The sequence below is a fragment of the Protopterus annectens genome, chromosome 2.part2, assembly GCF_019279795.1.
Source record: "Protopterus annectens isolate FY-2018-M chromosome 2.part2, PAN1.0, whole genome shotgun sequence".
Taxonomy (NCBI): Eukaryota; Metazoa; Chordata; order Ceratodontiformes; family Protopteridae; genus Protopterus; species Protopterus annectens.
The window spans coordinates 1,107,153,142-1,107,170,641 of NC_056730.1; the positions used below are offsets into that span (position 1 = coordinate 1,107,153,142).

The 17,500-nt window shown below is 40.7% G+C and overlaps 1 protein-coding gene across 1 annotated transcript in view; it reads right to left on the reverse strand.

Moving 5' to 3' along the window:
• The window catches only part of DOCK8 (dedicator of cytokinesis 8), a 1,731,107-nt gene that overhangs the window by 264,921 nt on the left and 1,448,686 nt on the right, over window positions 1-17,500 (reverse strand). The gene's annotated exons all lie outside the window — the stretch shown is intronic.

A 17,500-nucleotide genomic window follows, 5' to 3' on the forward strand; every position in this document is an offset into this window, starting at 1 on the left:
ACAGGATATTTGTCTGAGGTGCCATGTGGGAAACAAAAAAACTGTCAAGCAAGTAAAACCAGACAATGATTCCAGAAGTTAGTGTCGCTCAGTGTTTGAGTTTTTAAAGCTTCCTCTTTGCCATCCTCTCCATTAGAAAATGTGCTTTTCTGGTACATTTTGTATCCCATGAACAAACCTACTCTTTTAAACTAAGACCAACAACCAACATTTGGAGCCACAACTCACTCTTACCAAAATAAGAAAAAACAAAAACAGAACCAAAACAGTAAAACGAAACAACTATGATTATAGGTTCATAGGTTCATAGGTGTGTACTAGGCTAATGCCCCTGAAGACTTTACAAGCCTAGCCCATAGGATTACACTGGCATCATGCCACCCAAACTTAGTTCCCAGTGCCTCTGTCGAGTAGAGCCACTTGAGTGATTCCTGGGGTGAATTTTCTATTTCCCAACCACTCATCAGGATTTCTCTCGAAGAGGACCAGTGAGGTGCTCTGTCTGACATGTATGGGAAGTCTATTCCATAGCATGGGCAGTCTCTGGGTTATGAACCTGTCCCTCCAGCATGTTCTGTTGATTGTGGTAATGAGGTTGAAGCCTCTGGAGTGTGTGGTGTGGGGGGATTGGGATTTCTTTAGATGTAGCATTTCTAACAGATCTGGGTCAGACATGGCTTTGTAAGTCAAGCAGAGATCACCTTTAAGTAGGCGATATGAGACAGAGAATAGTTGGAGTTTTTTGTATCTGTCCATATAGGACAAGTGTTTAAGGCATATGATCCTCTTTGTGAGGTACTTTTGTGGCCTCTCCAGTTGTTGCAGGTGTCTAGTGAGGTACATGCCAAATGGGGCATTGTACTCAATGATTGGCCTAATGAGGGAAGAGTAGAGGGAGACAATGACCTCTTTCTTCCTGGATGCAAAACCCTTAGTAATGAGATGTGCCACATAGAAGATAGACTTTCTGATCATAGTGGCAATGTGGTGGTCAAAAGAGAGGTTGCTGTTAACCTGTGTTCCCAGTTCTCTTATAACGCCTTCTGTGTTCAGTGGACTACCATCAATGTGGTAATTTATGGGAACCAGGTTTTTCCCAAAGGGGATGATGACACATTTTTTGGCATTGAGCTTAAGGCCATGGTTCTGACACCAGTCGTTGGTCTCAGTGAGGCATTTCTGTAGGATGTCAACATCAGTTGGGGAGTTAATAATAGCTCCCAACTTGCAATTGTCTGTGAACCTTGTCAGCCAGAGTCCCTTTGTGTTGGCCTGGACTTTAGAGAAGTAGATACCAAACAGGAGAGGACCCAGGGCCGGACCCTGTGGGACTCCACTCGTGACTGGTTGGCAGTCTGACTTGGAGTCAGCTACTTTCACACTGTGGGTTTTATCTGTGAGCCAGTTTGTAACCCACCAAGTGATATATGGGTTGATGCCTAGCTTAGTGAGTTTTTGTATGATTCCAGAGTGGGGAATGGTATCAAAGGCCTTGGACAAATCAAGGTAGGCTGTATGAACCACCTTGCCTTCAACCACAGCTCTGGTGACTGACTCAAAGTAGTCAACCAGGTTGAGCAGGCATGATCTACCCTTCACAAAACCAAACTGTGTGGGATCCAGAGTTTGGAGATTCCCTATAACCTTGTTTATTAAGTCCATGATGATGCATTCCATAGATTTGCATATCAGAGTTCTCAGGCTAATGGGGCGATAGTTCCCAGGGTCTGTAATTACTCCTCCTTTGTGGAGAGGGATGACTGTAGCAGTGCGCCATTCGGTAGGGACAAAGCCTGAGTTGAGGCTGTGGTTGAACAGGGCACACAGGTGAGGTGCCAGTTCACTCTGTAGTTCATGTAGAACACAGGCAGGGATATTGTCATGTCCCATACTGTATTCTTGGCCTTGGACAGTGCTGTTTTAACCTGTGCAGCAGTAATACTGGGTGCCTGGCAATCTACTGGTATTGTGATTGGTCCTTGGGGGGAGAGAGGGGTAAAGCTGGCACTGAATCTGTCAGCCAGTATATTGGCAATATCTGTTGGCTCGGTATAGAAGGTACCATTGTGCAGTAGCTCAGGGCAAATCTGGGTATTGTCATGGAGATTCTTTACATAACTATAGAAGGCCTTGTGGTTGTCCTTACTATCTGCTGCAATCCTGTTTTCATAGCTAGCTTCAGAGGATTTGATGAGGGATCTCAAGTTTTTGTTGAGGCTGATATGGGAGTTTTTCCAGTCTTGGAACTTCACCTTATTCCACATCAGTTTCCTCCTTCTGTTGTAGAGTTTGTTTATGGCAGGGGACCACCAGATTGGCTTCCTTTTTTTTGGAGTAGAGCATCTTGGTTCTATTGGGTATGGCGAGAGCCATGCATTTGTGTACATGTTCATACAGTGCATTGGTGTATGATTCTGCGGTCATGCAACTATTCTCCATTTGCATGGCTGCCATGAAGTTAGCCACCTCTGTTTTTAGGAGCCCAAAGTTAGCTTTGGAGAAGTTTTTCATGGTGGTTACCTTTGCAGGGGGTGGGGTGGGAGGGAGGGATGTTTATTTCCAAGGTGATTAGTTTGTGGTTGGATCTAACCAGGGAGGAGTTGACTATTGATGTGGAGCAACAGTTGCCCATGTTAATAATGACCAGGTCAAGGATGTTGCTACCTCTAGTGGGGGTAAGACCGAGCTGGTCCAGGGCATTGGAATTAATGAATTCCAGGAAACGTTGGGCAAGTGTATTGGTACCTGAGTAGTTTTCCCATTTAATGGAGGGGTAGTTGAAGTCACCCAATATGAGAGTGTTAGGTTGAACCCTAATATTCTCCAAGGTGTTTAGGAATGTGGAGTGTGAGTCTTGGGACATGGTTGGGGACCTATAGCAGGCTACAACCTGAATCACTGTCTTACCCAAAGTTAGCTGCACCTGAAGTATCTCTGATGCGTTATGTTGGGCTACCAGTCTGGAGGTCTGTGCAGCCTTTAGGAATATGGAAACACCACCACCTTTGGAGCTTTGGTCCAAGGTCTGGGGCTGAAAGGTGTGGAATGAGTTACAGTCTAGTAGTGCATGGGTGCTTTCTGCTGCTTTAAACCAGGTCTCTGTTACAGCACAAATGTTGATGTTATCCATTTTGAGGAGCGCTTCAAGCGAGTGCATTTTGAGATTTAGACTTCTAGTGTTGAGCAGCATGACCCACAGAGTGCATTTGTTTGTAGCTGTTATGGTGGTAATTTCATCTTTGGAACACTGCCTAAAAAAGGCACTATAGGGGTGGCAAGAGCCTTGGCCAATATCTGGAAGCCCAGGGGTGACAGATGCAGGCCATCACTGACAAAGCATCGAGGTCTGTCAATCATGTCATCCCAGGCAAGACAGATACTGGATCCCCTTAGAATGACACCAGTAACTTAGCCAGTTGTTGAACTCAATCATTTTCTGCTTGTACTGCGGTATCATTCTGGGTGATGGTAGGATGCTGCTCAAGGCTAGGGTCATACCCACCTACGCTACATAATCTGAGAGCTCCTCCTTGACTCTTTTCATGTAGTCCAGGGAAGTATGTCTCAGGTCATTCACACCACATGTACAATGACAGAGTCATATTTGTACTTGTTGTTGAGGGACTTGAGTGCATGCATTATGTTGCGGATCCTGGCACATGACAGGCAGCTGACTGTTACCTTTTCCTTATTCAACTTAGTGAGTGGGACATTACTATGCCTCACTATTGAGTCACGTATGACTAGTGTGTTAGGCATACTGTTTTGCCTTAGTGGCTTTGGTTGAGTGGCACACTGTTTAGGAGAGTTATGTGTCTTGTGATTAGTGTTGTGTTGTGGTGGTTGAGTGCATTTCTGCCTTGGAGGTCTCTGCTGTTTGGGTAGATTTTTATTGAGAGCCTCAGTGAAGGTGGGTGTGTGGTTTGTGTTTTTATGTGAAGGCAGTGCTGGTGTGTGTTATGGAGGGCTATGTGTTCCATGTGGTGTGGTGCACCTTCTCCTCTTGACCAGCTATTCCTGTCTTGGCTGGAGAGTGCGTGGCTTTCAATTTGTATATATAAGTGCATGTCTCACAAGTCTGAGTGTTGGGAGGTAAGAGAAGAGGGTTGTTAGTGTACATGAGGCAGTTGTTACATTGCTTCAGGATGCCCACGTTCACCAGGTTAATAGGAGAAAGCACAGGGAACTGACCTTTAGACATGCCGGGGGGGGTAGGCATTAATAATAAGTACTGGAGCTGTTTTCTTGTAGAACATTTAGTGCTGGTAGCACTTTGTGTGCTGTAATAATTGCTACAAGAAGTCTGGTAAAATACTAGACTAATAAGCAAGTAAAAGTGCAGAAGAGGAGAGAACTAGCAGATCTAAGGGAAAAAAATTGAAGAGCAGACTTTGGCACTGCTCAGAAGCTTACAAACAGTCCTGGATACAGGAAATCTGTATCTGGACTAGACTAGTTACAGGAAAGGCGGGAAACAAGAGCAAATGTGGGCTTTTAATCCAGGAAGTTAAAAGAGATGGAAAAAACTGTCCAAATGGCCAATAAACTACAATTTCTGGGCCAGAAAGCACTCTTCTTGTGGTAGATAGGTCACCTAGTGCTTACCACTCCCACTGATAAGCTAGAAGGCTTCCCTCTAACACAGAAAGGCTTGGGGGCTCAGAAGCTTCCAAACAGTCCCGGATACAGCAAATCTGTATCTGGACTAGACTAGTTACAGGAAAGGCGGGAAATAAGCACAAATGCAGGCTTTTAAACCAGAAAGTTGAAAGAGATGGAAAAACTGCCCAAACGGACAATAAACTACAATTTCTGGGCCAGAAACCACTCTTGTGGTAGATAGGCTACCTAGTGCTTACCACTCCCACTGATAAGCTAGAAGGTTTCCCTCCACCACAGAAAGGCTTGGGGGGCTCAGAAGCTTACAAACAGTCCTGGATACAGAAAATCTGTATCTGGACTAGACTAGTTACAGGAAAGGCAGGAAACAAGCTTAGAATTTCTTTTATAGAAAAGCAGCTAAAACAACACTAAAAACAATTCAAGTGCAGTGCAAACTAGCACACCTGAGCGTGTAGCAATATTAAAGGAATTACAGTTTAAAGAAATGCAATTTATTCAAACTGTATTCTGAACTGAATTCAAAGTATTGTTTTATTCAACTCTGAACAGTTAAAAAGTGCCAGAAAATATACTTAGCTGAGAAGTACACTCAGTGAGAACACAAGGAGATTCTAGCAAAGTTTTTATTTTATTATTTATTTATTTTTTATTTTTTTAGTAAAATGGAAAGGGAGAAAGGATGAACAGAAGACAATTGGTTAAGAACCAAGTGGGTTGGCCTTCTCAAATGTTCTCTCTGTATTAAGTAGAATGAGCTAATGACACTAGATTGGGAGAAGTGTCTCAGATCAAATTTACAGTAGGGGTGGGCAACTGCAAAGCCACCAGGTATGATCATACCTCTCAAGTGTACCTCATTACGAGGAACGTACCTCATTTGGGGTCTTAAAAAGTTCATGTTCCTCGAAGTTCCACATTGAAATGGTCTGACACACTTTCTGAGTTAGGATTTTTTTTAACGGATATCCATGTTAAATAGACATGAATCATGTTAATTTATTAAAATATATTTTTATAAGTAAAAACAGCATATTTTAACCATCCTATGAGCTTCTTAGTTGAAGATGTTAGTAAGCTGTTATTATGTGTTCCACATTTTGCAAATTTGTTCCACATTATGAGGGCTGGAGTTCCTCATTTTGGGGATGGAAGGTTGAGAGCTATGAGTATGATGGAGGTATGAAACAATTATAAGCATTAATAAGTGCAATTCAATGAAAGAAATGTAAGAAATAACTTATTCTGCTCTAGGAGTCTTGGGGAATTTCTGCTTTGTCCCAGTGATGAATCACCACCACTCTACAACCTGGCAAAAACAAGCACAGCCCCCTGCAGACACTGGATTTAAATACCAGAAAGGATGGAAGAATCTAGAAGCTCGAATTACAACCCAGTCCTGCTAGCCCTTGATTAAATACCTGGATCACTCAGAATATTTATTTTTTCTAACTAAAATGTGATTCTACAGTAGAAAATCATTGAACTCCACTGCTTCTCACCTCAAAGAGGAAGACAAACTGTTCCCAATACAAGTTAAACAAACTTCGCAAAAGAAGACCCTATTAATGCAGCCTTCTTCAGTCCACATGTAAAAGAGCTAAGAAGCAGTTCCTTAAAGACAGATGAAAAAAATCTGTAATCAGTCTTTCTGGACTTGAGAAACACAATATCATTAATGTAAAAAGCAGACATTGTATAAAGCAGCCTTACAGACAAAAATATCTGCTTTAGTTCTTGCAAAGACTGGGAAATTGTGTTAGAATGGTTAGTATCACTTGTCTCAGAAAACAATGACTGTCCTTGACACTTAGGCTTTGTTGTGGTGATACTGCCATTTTTTGTCAGATTCTCAGATAATGGAGCTGAAGTGCAAGTACATGAAACAGGTTCGCCATAACAGACAACATGAATGGGAACTCCATGAATTGTATTAGCAGCCCCAGCAGGAGATCAAAACTTTAGCAGTGGAAAAAAAATGAACAGATCATCTACCCTACCCCCCCCCAAAAAAAAAAAAACCCAGAAACAATTGTAATAAATGTATTTGAGTTCCTTGATCCTTAGTACCCTTGAGGCATTTTTCCCTCTGTATACCTTTCACTGGGAGGATGGCATGGTGAATAACAAATTGTGGCTGTCACACTGTGAGCAGTCACAACATATACTTTATTATGCTCTGCACTCCTGTCATTTATAGTCATTTACAGGGCAATATACATTTTGTAATGTTGACAGCAAGTATGTTACCACAGACACTGAACTAGAAGTTTAGCATACAAGACTAAAGGTACGAATGTCAGTCACCCTGTAATACTGGCTGTGACTCTCTCACTCTCCATTTGCCTCCTGTATGACTCTACGAAACATAACCCAACTGTGTTCTCAGGTCACCCATGAAAAGAGGTGCTTATCCTTAGTGGATTCATCAAGTAAACAAATATAACAAATCTGTCAACAGGCATGCTTCCTTTAAAGAATGGCATTTGATATCCCAGGAAAGCTTCTGGTGTCCAGTAAAGGGGTTATTGTATAACATTTCTTCCAGCACTGCCTTTCCCGGGAAACAGAGCTGGCCATCAACTGACATACCTTCCTCTGCCTGACCCTCTAGTTTCAGGTTAATTACTTGGCACTAGAACGGCAGCACTACAGTCTTGTATCTTGCTACTCCACTCCATTTATGGAGGAGTGGGCATAACTGCAGAAATATCTGTATTTCAAATCTGATGCATGAATGAACTAAATACAAAAGAATGTGTACAAGAAGGGCCAGCATAGCAAAGGATGTCATACACTTTTCTCTTCTCTATCAAATAAACAACTAGAGGGTAAGATATTTAGTTTTAGTGACTCAGCTAAAACAGGGGATGGAGTATGGAGAACAGAAGAGAAGTGGCCTAATGGAATCTTCATCTACACGTGAAGGAGGGACAAGAAGAAAACTGATGCTGATGATGACTTCAGTGAGTCAGCTAGTAAACTCATTTTATGAAATTGCATCCAAATTAAGGATATTAGTCAACTCAAATTTTAATTGTGTTTGGCTATATAAATTAATCTGTTACACAATAAAATGCAGAATGCTGATTAAACAATTCATTAGATAAATAAGGTAAAATAATTACATAGTCCTTACACATCTTTATTAGACAATATATCTAAGATGTTCAGGCTTATGATGTTTCAGGCTTCTGAATGGGAACCATCTAAACACATTTGGGCATTCTGGATGGTCTTAAACCACATTACAATATGAGATCATCAGTGTATCGACAACAAGAACTGTGATGTACAAGTGCTTCTAGAGCCAAACAACATCTTCCAGTATGAACATGGTTTAGATTTTTAGTTAGGTTAAAAACCTTTACCTAGATCCTGTTATTAAACCTCAGCCAAGAGATTTATAGAAAATGCCACCTTCTGCGCTCTTCATTTAAAAAAATACATGAACATCCATTATACAATTACTTGAAAAGTTCTAAGGTGTTACAGCAAAATCCATTTGCTAGAACTAATTAATTAGGGTATCGTTTGTTACTTACTGACTTTATAAAGTACCAGCAAAGATTTATGTCTCCTTCGTGTATTTTTCCTTAAATCTTTTCTCTGTATGTATTTCACCTACATTTTTTTTTTGCTATTAACTGTTCAGGTATAAGCTGTGACTGAAAAAGGTCTGTTTGTATCAGCCCGCTTGACCTTGTCCTCACTGATAAATAGAAATGGTGAAAGGAGTTTGTACCAATCAGCCTTTTTTGAAGTCTCTTATTTGACTTGAATACCAGCTCCCCTTCCTGCACCCCATTACCCTTTAGGGGGCAGAGCTCAGTATCTCTGGAATGGGCAAGAGCACTAGAGTCCACCTGCTCTAGTCTATGATGCCTCTGGAATATGCAAATTGGGCATTATGGAACGGGCCAGGTACTGACCCTCTAGAAATCCCACCATTAAACTTAAACCCTCCCCATTAGGTGGCTTTTAGACTTTCAGTGATTATATATTGCAAATAACCTGGAAATACTGTACCTAATCTGAACACTACTGCTGGACTTATATCTTTGCTTGTGGCTCGGTACATGGATGCAAATAATCTATGGACCAGCCTACCTCCTAGAGCAAAAAGAAATCAAATCATGTGATAAAACACACATCAGTGTTTTAAATTCCTTACTTTTAAATTACACTTCAAACTCATGGCTCATTTAAACTAGGCAATTTTGTTTAGTTTAGCTTAGTTATGTACAGGGAATGCTAAGTGAACAATGAGTCTGCCACTTCACTGTAGCATTTTGAGCTGCTGTGGAGCTCAAACTGTAATGGCCACCATTATTTTACACTCACTAAGCAATGCTTTTGCTATTATTGAGTGTAAAATTAAAAAAATGAACAAATAAAGTAAAAAACAGAAAATTGTGTGTGAGTGCATGTGTGCATAAAAGTGAGACTGATTGAGACATTATTTTATACTCACTACACAGTGTTTTTGCTGTTTAATGAGTAGAAAATTAAAACAAATGGATATATAAAAAATACAAAAGTGTGTGTGGATGTGTGTGTGTGTGTGTGTGTGTGTGTGTGTGTGTGTGTGTGTGTGTGTGTGTGTGTATGAGTGTGTTTATGTCTCCGTCTGCATGTGTGGGTGCATGGGTACATGAAAGCAGAAGTGTGTTGTGTGTGTGTGTGTGTGTGTGTGTGTGTGTGTGTGTGTGTGTGTGTGTGTGTGTGTGTGTGAGAGAGAGAGAGAGAGAGAGACAGAGACAGAGAGAGAGAGCTCGATCGAGTGGTGTATGCAAGTCATTTACAATTAAGAGATATACATACTGTACCTCTCAACATCTCAGCCCAAGAAATCTGGACAGTGCCTAAAGAAGTGTGTGTGTGTGTGTGTGTGTGTGTGTGTGTGTGTGTGTGTGTGTGTGTGTGTGTGAGAGAGAGAGAGAGACAGAGACGGAGAGAGAGAGAGAGCTCGATCGAGTGGTGTATGCAAGTCATTTACAGTTAAGAGGTATACATACTGTACCTCTCAACACCTCAGCCCAAGAAATCTGGACAGTGCCTAAAGAAGTGTTAGACAAAGACTCAAAAATAGGGACAGATTTTATACACTGCTTTTATAAAACTAGAAAATTGCTGTAATAACAAGAATTATGTTAACATGCATTTTCTGAAGCATGTGAAAGTCTGAAACTCAAATATAACTCATTATTCAGTAGCTTCACCTGCAATGATTTGTCATCAAACCACAAAATTTATGAGGAACAAAAAAACAAAAAAATATAGACAATAGACACGCATGGAGGTATGAAACTTCTAATGGTTGCCACAATTAGTTGAGTGTAATCTTGTGTGTTTTTAATGACACCTCTGAGTGTGTGTGTGTTTGTGCAAGTGAGAGACAGTGTCTAGACATTAAATACTTACCAAACTTATATTTTGGATGTAAAATACTTCCTCCAACAACAGTTACATATACTACAGCAAGTTCGAAACATCAGGTGGAGGAACTATTTTACATAAAAACATTAAATATAGCTACCTATATATATATATATATATAGATATATATATATATATATATATATATATATATATATATATATATATATATATATACACACACACACACACACACACACACACACACACACACACACACACACACACACACACACACACACACACTATCAAAATAATGAAAGCACTTACCATGACTGTCAGAAGGTCGAAAAGAGAAGTGCAAAGTGGCAAAACTGCGAATGCAAATCCTGTCGGCTCCGAAATGTCAACACGTAGCTTGTATTCACAGTTTTGAGTGTCGGTGTTTTGAAGTGGATTGCACTACAGTGAGGATCGGGAAAATTACCTTTTTACTCACTGTAGCGCGATCTTGGAGTTAGAATATATAAGTATCGGGGGTGTGGGGGTGCAGGGGGCCTGCAAAACAGTGGAAATATGTATGCATGATAGTCAATGTATTTTTTTGAATGGTGAGCAGTCCAGCCACTGTCAAATGTCAATTCTTTCCTTCCGAACAAATCGACATTCTGAGCAGTTGGCTTGAAGATTTTACGTTGTTTCGGTTTGGGGATGTAAACAGTCATGGTAAGTGATTTCATTATTTTGATGGTAAACTCTCTATATATCTATATCTATCTATATGTATATATATCTGTGTGTGTGTGTGTGTGTGTGTGTGTGTGTGTGTGTGTGTGTGTGTGCCCACTACTAAATGGAGATCTCTATACAGCATGGAGAGGTACAGCTACCATTTTCCTTGCTGTAGTGCGATCTTGGAGTTGGTATCTTTAATTAGCAGGGGGTGTGGAAGCCCCCCTGTAAAAACATAAAAAAAAAGATAGTTTTGTTTTTATTTTTTTTTATTTATATTTTGAAGTTTCAAAACTTCAATCTTATGGTCTCAGCTGTAAGAAATTCAAAGTTTTGAAACTTAAAAATTTAGAATTGGACACACACACATATATAAATATATATATGTATATACATATATATATATATATATATATATATATATATATATATATATATGTATATATGGATTCCTATTATAAGAATGAAAGTCCACTACTTCGAACTTGTAATAGGAAGCCTCACTTCTGCAAAAGTTCACTTTAACGAAAGTGAACTTTTGCATAAGTGCACTTCACCAAAAACACTGCAGCACAGTGGAGGACATAAAAAACAAGCTATGTCCTCCACTATGGTGCGATAGTCATGGACCTTAGGGTTAGGGCATGGTTTAGGGTAAGGGGATAGTTAGTAAAGCTATCCCCTTACCCTAACCCATGCCCTAACACTAAGGTTCGTGACTATCGCACCATAGTGGAGGATATTGCTATGTCCTTCACTGAGCTGCAGTTGTCACGGACCTTAGGGTTTGGGCACGGGTCATAGTAAGGAGATAGCCCTCGGGCTATCCCCTTACTATGACTCATGCCCTAACCCTAAGGTCGGTGAGTACTACACGGAAGTTCAGTACAACACCCGTTAGTTGTACTGAGATTCGTGTAAGTGCACTTTTGATTAAGTGCACTTTCGCTGCATGAGCATTCCATGCACTATTTCAAATTAGTGAAAATTCGATCTAGTGTATGGAATCCATATATATATATATATATATATATATATATATATATATATATATATATATACATATATATCACTTTATAATCTCAAAATATTGAAATCTCGAATTTCAGTATCCCAGAACTATAAAGCTGAACAGTCACAATACCGAAACCCCAAAAGTGTGAAATTTAAAATAGCAACTTTTAAATAAACCCTCCACCACACAAACAAACATACACACACCTTCCTCCCCACACTACAACAAACCAGTAAAGCACACACATACATAAGCTAATCACCCTTGACATCCACATCCCACCCTCACTCCCCAGTAAGGAAAGCTCGTAAAAAACTTCTCCAAAGCCAACTTCATGCTACTCAAGTCAGAAGTGACAAACCTCATGATACCCATGCAGATGGGAACTGAAAGTTTTACTTCTGAATCCTACACTAAGGCACTGTACGAGCACATCCACTTGTGCATGAATCATGCCATCCCCAATAGAATCAAGATGCTCTCCTCCAAAAAAAGGAAGCCAATCTGGTGGTCCCTTGCTATAAACAAACTTTACAACAAAAGGAAGAAACTGTTGCAGAAAAGAGGAAAATCCCAGGCTGCAAAAAGATCCCTTACTAGCCTCAGTAAGAAGCTGAGATCCCTCATAAAATCCTCCAAAGCTAGTTACGAAAATAAAATTGCCAAAGATTCCAAAGACAACCACAAGGCATTTTATAGCTATGTCAAGAATCTAAATGGAAATGCTCAGATCTTCTCTGAGCTGCAACAGAATGGCATTAAATATACTGATCCCAAGGATATTGTCAATATCCTGGCAGATCAATTCAGTGCAAATTTCACCCCCCCCAAAGGCCCATCTGTATACCGAAAAATAATAACAGCCACACAGGTAAAAAAACGCACCCTCCAAAGTTAAGAATACAGCATCCATGAGACCAGATGACATCCCAGGCTGTGTACTACATGAACTACAAAATGGACTGGAACTTCACCTAAGTGTCATGTTTAATCATAGCCTCATCTCAGGCTTCGTGCCCACTGAGTGGTGCACAGCTACAGTTATCCCACTCCACAAGGGGGGATCCACCTTGGATCCCGGGAACTACCGACCCATCAGTCTGATGACCCTGATTTGCAAGGCCATGGAACATATTATCATGGAACTTATAAACAAAGACATCGGCAACCTTCAAACACTGGACCCCATGCAATTTGGGCTCGTGAAGGGACGATCTTCTCTCCAGAACCTGATTAACTTCTTCGAATCAGTCTCCAGAGCCGAGGACAAGGCTAAGGTGGTCCACACAGCCTATCTGGACCTCACCAAGGCCTTCGACACCATCCCCCACTCTGGAATCATAGATAAACTTACTAAGCTGGGCATTAATCCCTACGTCACTCGATGGGTTGCCAACTGGCTTACTGTTAGAACCCACACTGTAAAAGTAGCTGACTCCAAATCCAGCTCCAGACAAGCAACAAGTGGAGTACCTCATGGTTCAGTCCTGGGACTGCTCTTGTTTGGTATCTACTTTTATTTATTTTATTTATTTATTTTTTTATTTTACATTTGTTGACCGGGCTAGTCTAACTGGATGTATGTCCAATTTCAGTAGAGACCCGTGGAGATAAGCTCCGCTAAACAGATAATATTAAAATGAGTACACTCAAATTTTAGGCTAAAAGGCAATTTTACATAGGAGTATGGTAATAATTTTACTTACATATACAAACAAAAGACATGATTCTAACAGTAGTAATCTTGCAAAGGAAGTTTGTGATCTGCAGAGGTGCATGAGAAGAAGTAAGAAAAAAGCAAACAAACGTTAGGTCACTTACAGATCATTATCATTGAGGCTAAAGATGTGAGACGAGAGTACAGTGGACAAAAGGAGGCGGTGATTATTAGTCTGGATAAGTACATGGGCATAGCCAGTGAGTTTTAAGGTATTCTTTGAGTTGCTTTTTGAAGAGTTGTGTTGAAGTGAGGGATGCAAGTTCAGTAGGAAGAAGGTTCCGGGCTTCCCCCACTGTATTTGAGAACAGTGAATCTCCTGACTTATTATTGGATTTGTGCATAGATACTAGTAGCTTGTTTGCTGAGCGTAGAGTAGTAAGATTTTTGTAGGGAATAATAAGGCTAGTGAGAGTTGGGGTATTACTACGATGATAGAGGGACTTGTGGGTGATACTAAGTTGATGTAATAGAAGTTGATTGGGTAGCTCCAGCCATCCTAGCTGTTTAAGGTTATGACAATGGTGGGTTCTAGAAGGGGAGCTAGTGGCAAATCTGGCAATGCTGTTGTAGGCAGTTGCCAGTTTGTTGAGGTTATTTTTGGATAGATTAGTATAGATGGGTGAGGCATATAGGAGGGTGGAAATGAGATGGGTTTGGGCGATAGTAGTTCTGGCCAGAGGAGTAAGGAAAGGTTTAATTGTGTAAAGAGTGTCGAGTTTTCTGTTAACTGCTTTTATAGTGGTGTTAATGTGAGTATCAAAGTTAAGGTTGTGGCCAATGGTAATTCCTAAGAGTTTAGTTGTTGGGTCAGGTGATATGACAGTGACATTATTAGATGTAACTGTGAATTCTATTGTGGAAGATTTTTGTGTAGGAGTAAAGAGCAGTAATTTAGTTTTTTTGGGATTCAGGAGAAGGCAGCAACGTTGGAACCAGTTTTCAACAATATTAAACACACTTTGGGTGAGGGATTGGAGTTCAGATGAGGTAGTTGTCAGAACATAATAAAGTAGAATCATCAGCATATTGTATGCAGGTCGCTTGAGGAATTGCTGTAATAAGATCATTGATGAAAATTGAGAATAGAAGAGGGCTGAGAATAGAGCCTTGAGGGACACCAAGGGAAATAGGGAGATGCTTGGAAAGAATATTGTCCCAGAGCACAGCCTGCTGCCTATTGTCTAGGTAGGACTTGAAAAAGCGTAATGCCTGTGTGTCTAGTGAGAAGGATTCAAGTATATTTAAAAGAAGCTGATGATTAACCATATCAAAGGCTTTCAAGAGGTCAAGGAAGAGTGCAGAGGATAAAGTATTATTATTACGGTATTTGTTGATGCAGTTAGTGAAGGATAGGAGGGCAGTGGTAGTGCTATGGAATGGCCTAAAACCATGCTGGCAGTCAGCAAGTAAGTTGTTTTGGAGTAGGTGATGAAGACGTTGGCAGTGGATACATTTTTCCATGATTTTTGCTAAAGGAGAAAGTAAGACTATTGGGCGAAAGTTTGACAGTTCAGTTGAGTTGCCACCTTTGTGAAGTGGGATAATATGGGAGGTTTTCCAGAGGCATGGTATAGTTCCTTCCTTAATGGTTCTATTTATTAGGATAGAGATTAGATAGGCTAGAACCTTTGCTGCTAATTGCAGATATTCTGCTGGGAGACCATCAGCGGAGGGAGTGCATGGCTTGAGTTTTTGAAGAAGGGAGCAGATGAGTGATGTAGGAACTGGTTGTAAATAGAATGCAGGAGCTAAGGTATTAGTGTTGGGCGGTAAGTTTGTGTAGGCAGGAGGTAGGGAGTTGGGTAGAGATTGGATAGCATCAGTAAAGAAGGTATTAAAGGCATCTGCTATATGCTTGGGATTGTCACTAGGGGTTTCTGATTGAATAGGTGTTTTAGAGTGGCCTGGACGTAGAAGTCTATTAATACCTGACCAGAACTTTTGTGGTTTGTGTTGGTGAGATTGTTGGAGGTGAAAGTAAAAGATTTTTTTATTGAGAAGTATTGATTTTTTAGTGGCATTTCTTAGCTGTCTAAATATCTGATGGGCTATAAAGTTTTTTGTAGTTCTCCATTTAGACCAGGTTTTATTTCTTGTTAGGATCTTTTGCCTAGTCTCTTTAGTGAGCCAAGGTGCAGGTTTATTCCTAATTCTAACAGAGCTAGTAGGGGCATGACAGTCCAGTATTTGTAAGAATTTGGAGTTAAAGTAGGACACTGCTTCCTCGAGTTGGAGATATTTTAGGGGTGACCAGTCACATGCCTCAAGTTCTGTTTGGAAGTTTTCTGGGTTAAAATTTCTGTTGGACCGAGAAATTTTACAACTGGTAGGTTTGGGAATATTGATCTTATGTCTGATGATATAAGTGAGTGAGTGGTCACTAATGTCGTCAGGAAGGATTCCTGCTTTATATATGAGGGGGTGACTGTTTATTAGGATCCAATCTTAGGTGCTTTCTGAAGTACAGGCCAACACTAAGGGACTCTGGCTAACAAAGTTCGCAGATGACTGCAAACTGGGAGCCATTATTGAATCCCCAAATGATGTGGATATTCTACAAAAGGGCCTTACAGAAACATTTGCTTGGTGCCAGAGCCATGGGCTCAAGCTCAATGCCAAGAAATGTATAGTTATCCCCTTTGGGAAAAAACATGTACTCGTGAATCACCACATAGGTGGCAGTATAAGAGACTTAGGGACACAGGTAGACAGTGGTCTCACCTTTAATAACCACATTGCCACAACAGTCAGGAAATCCTTCTATGTGGCACACCTCATCACTAAGGGCTTTTCATCCAGAAAAAAGGAGGTCATTATCCCACTGTACTCATCCCTAATTAGACCCATTATAGAATACAACTCCTTGTTTGGTATGTACCTCTCAAGACATCTGCAACAACTGGAAAGGACGCAGAAATAGCTCACTAAAAGAATCACAGGCCTAAAGCAGATGCCTTATGCTGACCATCTAAAAAACTCCATCTATACGCTGTTGCATATCGTCTACACAGAGAGGATCTCTGCTAAACATATAAGGCCATGTCAAACCCAGAGCTGTTGGACATGCTACACTTAAAGAAATCCCAATCCCTCAGAGACACACGCTCCAGGGATCTAAACCTTGTCATCACAAAGAACAAAACATGCTGGAGGGATAGGTTCCTGACCCAGAGACTCTGCAGATTCTGGAATAGACTGCCCATACATGTCAAGCAGACCACCTCTTTGGCCCCCTTCAAAAGGAACCTTGATGATTGGCTGGGAGATAGGAAATTCACCCCGGGGATCACATCAGTTGCCCTGTTAGACAGGGGTCCAGGGAAGTAAATACTGTGGGAAGAAATAGCCAGGGAACTGTTATGGCTAGGCTTGTATAAGCCCTAGGGCCGATAGCCTAGTACCAACCTATGAACCTCACAACAACACAAAGACACACACCTAACCTACATATAAGCAGGGGGGCAAGCTCTCGTGCACCCCCCCACACCCTCGCTATTTAAATATACTAACTCGGGGGTCAAACTAAAAAGACAGACACTAAATCCACCACTACATACTCTATATTCCCCTTGCACAAACACACATTACATACTTACAAACACCACCACTCTCAACAGCTGCACACTCACAGTCTTACCTATCTACCCTAACCTACACCTAAAACTTCCCAACAGACTCACATACACTCAAACCCCTACCCAAAACCCTTAAAAAACAACACTTACCTGAATCTCCAGACATATCCACACAATGGCCGGCAAACCATATCCCACAGCACACCGCACCTTATCAACACAGTAAATCCCATGTAGCGCACCACCACAACTGTGGATTCAACATTCAAAATTCAAGCAAGTCCAGTTTCGCTCAACTGCACTTTTGGCACTTTCGTCGCAAGATACTGAAATTCGAGATTTCAGTATTTGGAGATAGTAAAGTGCTTACATATATATATATATATATATATATATATATATATATATATAAAACAAAAACAAACAAATACAAAAGAATTTAACAGATAGCCCATTCTC